Source organism: Triticum aestivum, chromosome 5B, assembly GCF_018294505.1.
Source record: "Triticum aestivum cultivar Chinese Spring chromosome 5B, IWGSC CS RefSeq v2.1, whole genome shotgun sequence".
Classification (NCBI taxonomy): Eukaryota; Viridiplantae; Streptophyta; class Magnoliopsida; order Poales; family Poaceae; genus Triticum; species Triticum aestivum.
This window is the reverse complement of record NC_057807.1, coordinates 66,506,793-66,516,738: the sequence shown is the minus strand read 5'-3', so window position 1 is coordinate 66,516,738 and position 9,946 is coordinate 66,506,793.

The following is a 9,946-nucleotide window of genomic DNA, read 5'->3' as shown; positions in this document are numbered from 1 at the left end:
CTTCAATTATATAAAAAATTATGAAAGGACTGACATTTGCTGAAACTGACATGACTTGTTTGAGCTATGCTGAGACTTGACGATAAGACATGTACATGTATTTGTCTGTATGACAAGAAACTTGTTGATATGCTATCTCACATTCAGTTGTTAAGAAGACGGTCAACATCTAAATTTGTTATTGGAGTCAAATGTGCGGAAAATCTGAAAAAAAAAAGTTGTGAGTGTACATGTCAAAATGTCAGATAAGCAACTGTTTGCACGTTCTGTAAGTAAGAAGTCTACATACGGTACTCTTCAGAGCATCCATATTGTACTCTCTTCAATTAGTGGAAGATGGAATTATGTTCCAGATCGAACATGTATGCATAGCACAAATGGATAATTATCTTTCGTTGTTTCCATGGTTGGTGTCAAACGTAGTACTGCAAGTCGCAACTTTATTGTAGTTGGTGCCAGACGGCCGTCGTCAGTCTTGCCGATCCAGTGGTCGCCCTCAATCAGCCAGTCGGGACGGGCCACCGGCTCCGGCAACACGGACATTGTCATCTTGGTAGTGTCCACGACCATGATGTGCTCGTCTTGAAGGCTGTACACGACGTCGCCGACAACAACGGACGGGCCTTCGTGGGCATTGTAGTGCCGTTCCCCGTATTGCCGGGAGCCGGTGGTCACCATCCAGGCCGGGGAAGCGCTAGCGGAGTCGTAGACCAGAACAGCGTAGCGGCGCCACAAGTCGTCAGCGCCGCCGAAGAGCACGGCAGCGACGCGGAAACCGACGCCCTGGAGAGGAACGAAAGCGGCGCAGGCCATGTCGTACCCACTGATATTCACTGGCGGCAACCGCCGGTATGACCTCTCCAGCGGGCTGCAGAGGACGAGATTCAGCTCCCAGAACTTTTTGCTGCGCTCGCGCAGGACGAACAGGCCGCCGCGGTCGTCGACGATGTCGACGCCGCGCTTCGACACCACACGGGGGAGGAGGCCGCCGACGTCGAGGCCGATGCCGACGCCGGACTCGGTGGCGACGAACGGGGGCAGCGGGGACAGGTGGTAGTTGCGGAAGAAGCCGAAGTGGCGGAGCGGGGTCGGGAGGCAGCCCGCGCGTGCGCCAGAGGAGACTATGCGGCGCCAGCGCCGGCACACCGCGGCGCAGCGGATGGTATCCGTGGGGGGCGGCAGCCGCTTGAAGACCTCAAGGAGCATGTCGTCCGGGAGCGCCGTCGCGGGGTCCTCCGGCGGCGACTTTCGCGGGCGTGTGCATCGCGCGGAGTCGGAGGCGACTAGCGGACGGGAACGAACGCGCGTGCGTGCGCGCCGGAGGAGAGGTCTGGTGGGTGGCATGGCCGAGGAATGTTTTGGCGATCAGGTGGGGAATTTAGATGGAGAAGGGCGGGCGGGAAACACTTTCGGCTTTGGAAATGCTGCTTTTCTACGCTCCACAACCGGGCGCGCCTATTCCTCGCGTCGGGGGGAGGCCCGGATAGGCCGGCCCAGCCATGCAGGAGGCCGCGGCCTGTTCTTTATGTTTTTTTCTGCTTTCTGTTCTCTTTTTTCTTTATTTTTGTACTTTTCTCTTTTCTTTATACTTTAAAACATTCTATATATATATATATATATATATATATATATATACATACATATATTATTACAAAAAACATCTCAAAAACTATTGAACAAAATATTTGAAAATTTTTAAGTAAGTATTAAAAATTATGAATGAGTATTTGAAAAATGTTGAACGATTATTTGAAAAATTCTGAATCAGTATTTGAAAAATGTTTAACAAGTACTCCCTATGTAAACTAATATAAGAGCGTTTAGAGTACTAAAACAGTGATCTAAACGCTCTTATATTAGTTTACAGAGGGAGTATTTGAAAATATTGAATAAGTACTGTAAATGTTGAAAAAGTATTTGAAAAAATGTTGAATAAGTATTACAAAATGTTGAACGAGTATATGAAAAATGTTGAAAAATATTAAAAATGTTGAAAAAGTATTTGGAAAATGTTGAATAAGTAATTAAAAATGTTGAACGAGTATTCAAAAAATGTCGAACAAGTGTTTAAAAAATATTGAATACGTGTTAAAATGTTGAACAAGTATTTGAAAAATGTTGAATAAGCATTCGGACAATGTTGAACGTGTATAAAAAAATGTTGATCACTTATAAAAAGAAATTGACATATACAAAAAGTAGAGTGAAAACGAAAACAAACAAAAAATGAAAAATGAAGAATAAAAAACTAAACAAAAAATGGAGAAGAGAAAGTAAAACAAAACAAGAAACAAGATAAACCACGGGAAAAAAAGAAATGAAAAATAAAACCAAATAATCAGAATCCAAAAAAGAATGAAAAAACGGAGAAGAAGCAAAACAAAACCCGGCTCAAATAGCCTGAAGTAAGGCGACCCCAAGTACTTAGCAGGAATTAAACCTCGACGCAGTGGCTAGAACGCGCCTAACAATCTTGGCAACTAGGGATCAACTCCTGGTTCTGCCCTTTTCTATTTTGTTTTTTTACTTTAAATCCCCACGTGAATTAGCCGGCCCAATACCTTCGAACCTTCAGTAAGACTTCTTTGGCGACTCTCTTAATGCGAGACATAGCCGCTGCGTCCACAACCTCCCTGAACTATGCCTCTTAGTGACCGGTGGGCCTCAGAATGTAATACCGATGGCCCACTATAATTTGGATGTTGTGCTTCATCCCAATGCATCAAAAATGGTTTTTGATCCGACAGACTGCAATCTAGACTTTCTAGTACGACATGAGCAAACTTCATATTCCAGCTATCATTTGTAAGTGCCTAGTCATATCGCTCGTGGATCTTGCCCCCGGTGCCATGTAAATCAACCCTCTGAATACCATAATCAATTATGTTACACTCATGCACCATATCCCTAAACTCTTGCATGTATCACCCAGGCGGGGATTGCCACCTTCTTTATGAAAGGTGTACATAATATCATTGAGGTTACCAAATAGCAACCATATATGGCATGTCGCAAAACAGCATGCATCTCCTTAATTCGCTGCCAAGTCAAGGGTTTGTCCCTCAATTTAGGTTCCCCATACATGATAGTGAGCCTTCACACATTCTCGTGCCAACTACACACAAACACATCATTGTAATTATTCGTCTTGTCCCTTAAAAAGATTGTCAAATTCTTTTTTCCAACATCAGTTCTACTGTCACTATGAAAAACGTCCTTATGATCCATCTCTAACTGACGACAAAGACATTTAGCTGGACAATCATCTAGGTGTGCCTCTGATAAGAAAATAATACCCCCTTCCGCTTCTGGACCTCCATATGCGCACGAACCATCCCAACCTTTTGAAGACCATGGAAAGTTCCATTCTAGAATTTCATTGCTTCCGTAGTCTCAACCAACTATACCTCGCTCTTGGCATGCCACAAAGGGAGAGAAAAACATACAGCCGCCAAAGTCGACAGTGGGACAAGGTGGACGCCCACAACCACTTCATCGGGGAAGAGATGAAATCCTTAACCTTCCTCCAAGGGATCCGAAATCACTAGAGTTGTGCACCACTATCAGGAGATCAAGGGAGTTCTCATGGATACATGCTCGCAGGGAGAGGAGTAGATGTCGGCGTTGTGTCCAGGCCTAGGTGGTGACGGTGGCAACCTAGATTGTTTTTCAGTACATGTTTTTCCTTCTCAAGGCAAGTGATAGAGGGCAATTTGTACTAGTACTCTGCGATATAAAGAAGCCGGGGTAGGACAACTTTCTGAGTGCAACCACTTACAAATCGAAGGGGTATTACACATTGCCAGCGAAGTTGGCACAACTTACCAGAAAATTCCCTTCTAGGAAAATGCTTCGAGCCATCTCTCTCCCACATTACAGCACTGGCGCAACATCCGCTCCTCTCTCTTGGCACATTGCGCCTCTCTCTCTCTCTCTTCCTCCCTCCAGCGCGGCCTCTGCCATTGACGCTTGTTGCTCGAAGCTTTGACTCATTCAACGATGTCATGCCACATGGGGCACATCGCATCGGACGTGAATTGGAAGAGATAACTACATCTTGTGGTCGAAAAACCTATGTCTCTCAGGAAGAAGGCCATTTTCTGCAATATGAACTAGATCGAAGGTAATTGGTCACCGTGGAAGCGAACGAACGAAATGGACAAGCTCGCCTCTCGGCTTGGTAATCGAGATCAAGGGAAATTTTGTGATTTCACATGGTCCCCACCTCTAAGAAGGCAAATTATCTCAATTCAAATATAAGTAGTCAAAAATGATCAAACTTCCCACTAGAGAACATTGCTATGTGTAAAGAGAGCGTCTCTTGAGTTCCGAAGGCGTCCAAAAGTGTGGTTGGAGTTCACACACTCCCTTAGCGGGCCGCGGACCTTTCATCCCTTGAGGTTCACTCGATCACGTACTCGTTCATGCAAAAAATACATATCTGTTATTTAATACATATAAAATTATATATTGCAAATTTGAAAAAAATCATGAATTTCAACAATCTGTGCATTTTAAGAAGTTCACAAATTTAGAAGAGTTGCCAATTAGATAAAAAGTTCATAATTTTGAAAATAAATCATGATTTCTTTGAATCACATATTATAAAATAATATGATTTTGAAAAATAAAGTTTAAAAAGTTGAAAATAAAAGAAGAAATGACACGAAAAATAGAAATTCAGAGACAAAAAAGAAGCCAAACTAAGTAAAAAGATAGCAATAAACACACACAAAATCTGCGGGGAAAAAACTGGTCGAAAGTTTCCGGGGGGTTACGAACACCAGACTGGGTAGAGAAAAAACTAGGAGGTTACATGGCCCCAAACCGAACTGTTAACCGCCAGAGCTATTTCAATCCTAATGTGGGTCCTATGATAGTCTCGCCTCAAGGTTTTTTTTCCAATGGCATCGTTATTGGCAGGCTGTTTCTTCTCTTTTTGCTATGATGTTTTTTTCTTCTTTCTTAGCTACTGGCTGGACTTGTCCGATTTTTCATTGTTTTTCTTTTTTTGTATCTTCAATTATGGTTTTCTTCATTTTCATTGTTTTTCCTTTTTTTTCTGTGTTTTCCTTGGGTTTGTTTACAATACATGTCTATTTTTTCAGTACATTTCCCGTATACATCTGAAATGTTTTATTAAAGACATGATTAACATTTCTTTCAAATACATGTTTCGAACATTTTTTTAATATGTGTGAAAAATTCAAATACACCTTAACATTTATTTGAATGGTACGAAATTGTTTTAAACTATATAAGCATTTTTTTCTACATCTGTATAAACATATTTTTATAGATATGTCTCTACTTTTATTAATATATGTTTTGAATATATTTTTAATACATGTCCGATTTTTTCAATGGCGCATAACAATTTTTTAAAACCATGCAAACATTTTAGTAAATTATATAAAACATTTGAATAAACAATCATTTTCTCAAAACAAGTGAACATTTATTTTCAATGTTAAGAGCATTTTTTTAATGGAGTGATCATCTATTTTGAATGGTACAATTTTTTTTGTAAAGTCACGCACATATATTGTGAATGGAGGACTGCTATTACGCGCTCGCTCGTTGAGACGCTCGGTTTCCGACAGAGCGTGGTTTCCTTTTTAAGCTAACATTGAAATAGAGGTAAATACACCCATGGTGCTTGAACTTGTCGTGGATGTTCACTTTAGTGCCTGAACTTAAAAAATACGCCAAACTGATTCTAAAACTTGGCGAGACCGTGCATATACGGTGCTAACCATGTCCGTAGACATAAAGTACATCGACATGGCATCGTATGTGGCTGACGTGGGACTAACATGGCAAGGGGCTGTTGGAAATATGCTCTAGAGGTAATAATAAATTAATTATTATTACTATATTTCCTTGTTCGTGATAATCGTTTATTATCCATGCTATAATTGTATTGATAGGAAACTCAGATACTTGTGTGGGTACATAGACAACGCCATGTCCCTAGTAAGCCTCTAGTTGACTAGCTCGTTGATCAATAGATGGTTACGGTTTCCTAACCATGGACATTGGATGTCGTTAATAACGGGATCACATCATTAGGAGAATGATGTGATGGACAAGACCCAATCCTAAGCCTAGCACAAAGATCGTATAGTTTGTATGCTAAAGCTTTTCTAATGTCAAGTATTATTTTCTTAGACCATGAGATTGTGTAACTCCCGGATACCGTAGGAATGCTTTGGGTGTACCAAACGTTACAACGTAACTGGGTGGCTATAAAGGTGCACTACGGGTATCTCCGAAAGTGTCTGTTGGGTTGGCACGAATCAAGACTGGGATTTGTCACTCCGTGTGACGGAGAGGTATCTCTGGGCCCACTCGGTAGGACATCATCATAATATGCACAATGTGACCAAGAAGTTGATCACGAGATGATGTGTTACGGAACGAGTAAAGAGACTTGCCGGTAACGAGATTGAACAAGGTATCGGGATACCGACGATCGAATCTCGGGCAAGTACTATACCGGTAGACAAAGGGAATTGAATACGGGATTGATTGAATCCTCGACAACGTGGTTCATCCGATGAGATCATCGTGGAACATGTGGGAGCCAACATGGGTATCTAGATCCCGCTGTTGGTTATTGGCCGGAGAGTTGTCTCGTTCATGTCTGCATGGTTCCCGAACCCGTAGGGTCTACACACTTAAGGTTGTAGAGATATTAGTATGCGGTAACCCGAAAGTTGTTCGGAGTCCCGGATGAGATCCCGGATGTCACGAGGAGTTCCGGAATGGTCCGGAGGTAAAAATTTATATATAGGAAGTCCAGTTTCGGCCACCGGGAAAGTTTCGGGGGTCATCGGTATTGTACCGGGTCCACCGGAAGGGTCCCGGGGGTCCACCGGGTGGGACCACCTATCCCGGAGGGCCCCATGGGCTGAGGGGGGGCGTGGGAACCAGTCCCTGGTGGGCTGGTGCGCCCCCCTTGGGCCTCCCATGCGCCTAGGGTTAGAAACCCTAAGGGGTGGGGGCGCTTCCACTTGGCTTGGAGGCCAAGCCACCCCTAGGGCAGCCGCCCCCCTCCCTAGATGGGATCTACAAGGGGCCGACGCCTCCCTAGGCCCCTATATATAGTGGAGGGGAGGGAGGGCAGCCGTACCTGAGTCCCTGGCGCCTCCCTCCCTTCCGTGACACCTCTTCCTCCCCGCTTGCGCTTGGCGAAGCCCTGCCGAGATCCCGCTACTTCCACCACCACGCTGTCGTGTTGCTAGATCTCCATCAACCTCTCCTTCACTTGCTGGATCAAGAAGGAGGAGATGTCTCTCCCAACCGTATGTGTGTTGAACGCGGAGGTGCACTCTATAGATTGATCTTGGTGATGCGTAGAAAATTTTTAAATTTCTGCTACGATCCCCAACAGGGGCCCACTTGAAGCTATGAAACAGAATAACTTAGTAATCTAAGTCTATATGATTAGTGGGCCCGCCTGTCAGTAATTAGGAAAATTAACACAAAAATGCACTAGACGGAATCGAACCTGCAACATGACGCTTGGTCCATGCTTGCGCTAGCCAACAAAACCAGAATTGTATTGACGATAATGTTGGCCCCTCTGGCTTAATGTAGTTGAACCAAAAACGGTTGTGTACAACAACCGGCTGCAGGTAGTGGCCCATTTTGCACAGGCTATTTTTTATTGTAAAAATTATGTAAATAATAATCATAATAATTAAAGTTAGATTCAAATATTCACGTGTAATAAATAATTACTCATGCTACACAAATATCCGTAAGGCGGTATGCAATAAAATAATTTATTTTTTATAAAATACTATTTTAAAAATAATCCATGGGTATTAAAACATATTATTAAATACAAACATTTAAAATACACTGTCATGGATTATATTTAACAATTACATGAATATTTAAAATATATAGTAATGAAATAATATATGAATAATAACAATGTTTGTATAGTATAAATGATATATTTCTTTTATATTACAGTTTGTAAATATTATTTCCATTATTGAAACGTTTTAATATTTATATGAATATTTTTAAATGTTTGTATTTGCAAACATTTTTAAATACTCAGCGGTTATATTTAAAATATTAACTAGCAATGTTCCCGTGCGTTGCAATGGATCTGGAGTAAAATTATACTTGTTCACATACTTGAAAGAAAACACTCTAGTTTTGATATACATATATCATTAAAAATATATTATGTTTCACTCAAAAATATTTCTCGGGCTGTTTTGATAAGGTGAGGGAGAGATGTGGTTGATTTCAAGATACTAAGGTGTTTTCTGGACATTGAAGCAGAGAAGTGGACTATTTTTGCAAAAAGGCCACAACTTACCTCACAATTTATAGATATAGATCTAATGATAAAAAATGCGGATGACAGACACACCATCATCATCAAATGAATCTTTTATAGGAGTAGAGATTTCTAAATTATAAGTTAATATTTCTAAAAATTGCAGTTTTAATAAGTTATTTTATTGTATACCTCTAGATATTATATTGTGTGCACACTAATATTTGTGTGGCACGAGGTAATTATTAATAAAACATGAATATTTGATTCTAACTTTTCTTATTATGAGTATTATTTACTTTTAAAAAAATAACGTGTGTAAAATGAGGCATTGGCTGCAGCCCATTTATGGACAGAAGAGTTTTAGTTAAAATACATTAAGAATGAGAGGCTATCTTAGTTAGCAAATCATATTCTATGTTGAAATCCCGGGGGGGGGGGGGGGGGGGGGGGGGCAGAGGAATTATGGTAAGAGGAGCTGGGTCCCACAAGTAGAATTCGCGGGGAGGGGAGAAATTATGGTTGGACACGCATGCATGCATGGGCCCGCATCCTACATGGATAACTTTGTCTCCAGCGATTCGCCTAAAGGAATCGCGCGCTGCAACGCGCGGGCGTGAAAAAGCGATTTTGTTTTGAATGGTATAAAACTTTTTAAAGTTACATAAAATTGTTTATTACATTTATAAATATTTTTAAAATTCATATACATAACTTTGAAATGCATGATCATTTTGTTAAATATCATGAACATTTTCTGAATGGTACAATTTTTCTTCTAAAATCACACATACTTTTATTTACAATTGTATAAACATTTTTAATGTTTAGTGAACATTTTCAGAATTGAGTAATTAATTTTCGAAATATATATAATTCCAAAAGTTATGTATATATAAAAAGAAAAGAAAAAGCATGCGTGTAACACAGACAAAACAACACGTAGGGCGAGGGGTAGCTTGGCTACCCTAGAGCCGCTGGACACTAGTGAATTATAACAGCGCCAATAACATAAGAACAAATGTGGCCGCGCTATTTATTGTACAGTACCCTCTACTGTGTCACTTAGATTTTTGAATTATTTAAAAAACATGAATATGAAAACGTTTATCAATTTGAAAAGAGTTCATCATTTTTGAAGAAAAGCTCACAAAATTGAAAAAGTTCGTTGTTTTTTATAGAAAGTTCATCAAATAAAAAAAGGCTCATAGAAAATGTTCATAAATTTTAAAAAAAGGTTCATCAATTTTGAAAAAGTACATCAAATTTGAAAGTTCACAGAATTGGAAAAGTACATCTATTTTGAAAAAAGTTCACTGCTTTGAAAAAACTTCACAAATTTTGAAAAATTATATCTGCCGGCCCAATCGGGCTCTCGCCTGTGCGGGATGCCGACAATTTGAAAAAATGTCATTCGTAGAATGAATTCAATAAGGTATCAGAACATGGGCTATTAGGCATGTGGGCTTAATTTATTTCAATGTGCATTCCCTCCAATGTATCATGGGCTAATCGACACCTACGCTTATATAGTAAGTACACTAGCTCCCAACTAAAAAAAATGAGAGTTGCCTCAAGAAAAAGTACACCTGCTCCTATGCTAAAAAAATACCACCCGCTGAAAATCATCGCACTTAGCGA